This window comes from Echinops telfairi, unplaced genomic scaffold (genome assembly GCF_000313985.2).
Source record: "Echinops telfairi isolate 266 unplaced genomic scaffold, ASM31398v2 ScPeMD7_7407;HRSCAF=8445, whole genome shotgun sequence".
NCBI classification, from domain to species: domain Eukaryota; kingdom Metazoa; phylum Chordata; class Mammalia; order Afrosoricida; family Tenrecidae; genus Echinops; species Echinops telfairi.
In genome coordinates this window covers 1,709,895-1,711,335 of record NW_022111307.1, presented here as the reverse complement: position 1 = coordinate 1,711,335, position 1,441 = coordinate 1,709,895, and the positions used below count along the sequence as shown (strand labels likewise).

At 44.8% G+C, this 1,441-nt stretch overlaps 1 pseudogene; it reads right to left on the bottom strand.

The window, feature by feature from the left end:
• LOC101664491 overlaps positions 1 to 1,441 on the bottom strand; it is an 18,681-nt pseudogene that overhangs the window by 1,943 nt on the left and 15,297 nt on the right.

Genomic DNA, 1,441 nt, shown 5'->3' with positions numbered 1-1,441 from the left:
CCCTGGGAGCTTGGTGGTAGCCGCCCTCACAGGCACCTATGGTAGTTCCCTCCAAGGGGGCCGAGCTGTGCAGGGGGCACGGGACTCATTGAGGGGGATCCATATTGGCACAGCAAATGAGTTAGTGCCAGGTTTCCCGGCTACCCATGTCCTTTTTTTCTCTTTTTTCTTTCTTTTCCCCTCCTATTTAGTTGGCTGCCATTTGTATCCCTGGATTGGGTTTGGCCCCTGCCATAGTACCTGGACCTCACCCCAGGAATGTGTGTATATAGTATTTCCCCCCTGTGTCCCTTTTGCATTTTATAAACTTACCTCAGTGGACTCGCGTTGTACTTGTCCTTTTGTGCTTGGCTTACTTCGCTTAGCATCATTTCCTCCAGTTCTTCCCATGCGGTGATGTGCTTCATGCGTTCATCATGGGTTTTTAGGGAGCATTCTCATTTCTAAGGAGCATTCCTGCTCTATTTCCTCTAAGACAGATTTGTTCATCCTTCTGGCAGTCTATAAAATGTTTCATATGCCTTGCCAATACCATAATTCAAAACCATCGACTTTTCTTGGGTCTTCCTTACTCAGTGTAGAGTTTTCATATGCATGGGAGGCAATCTAAGAGACCAGGGCCTGGATCAGGTGCCTGAGCTTTCACAGTGACATTTTTCCCTTTGCACCCTATAAAGAGGTCTTTTACTGCAGTTTTGCCCAGCGCAATACACCATTACATTTCACGACTGCTGCCTCCAGAAGCACTGTCTGTGGAGGCAAATAAAGTGGATTCCTCGACAAGTTCACTCCTTTCTCCCTTTATAGTGATGTTGCTGATTGGTCCAGTTATGAGGATTTCTGAAGGCTATCCTATTGGGGCTTCATCTAGAAATGCTTCAAATCAATTTTGCTTTCAGCTAGGAAATGTTGTGTCATCTGCATAACTCAGCGTGATGGTTAGGTTTTTCTATCAATTTGGTGCACGTGTAAGAAGACATGGGTGGAGTCCAACCTATCAATCAGGCCACCATTCAATGATTTCTCCTTATGGGGTGTGGGGTGTGGCCTATTTAATAGAGATCTACTGACTTTGGAGCAGTAGGAGGATTTTGCATCCAACCACCTGTGATCTCCCAGCTTGCAGCCTTGCCTTCCGGTTCCATTTGTCTGCAGCTGCATGAGTCTCAAGAGGGACTGCAGTCTTATCCACAGACTTGAGTTGGACTGGGCTGGGCCATTTCCTGATATCAATTTCTTTCTTGATATAAAGTTCTTTCTTATACATATGTGCTTACATATATGTATACATATGTATTAGTCTAGGTACTTTAGAGAAACAAATCCACAGCAACTCATGTATAAGAGAGTTTTATGTAAAGAAAGTGCATCATGAAAACATCCCAACCCAATGCTGCCCAAGCCCACAAGTCCAACATTAACACATTAACCCAACACCAGT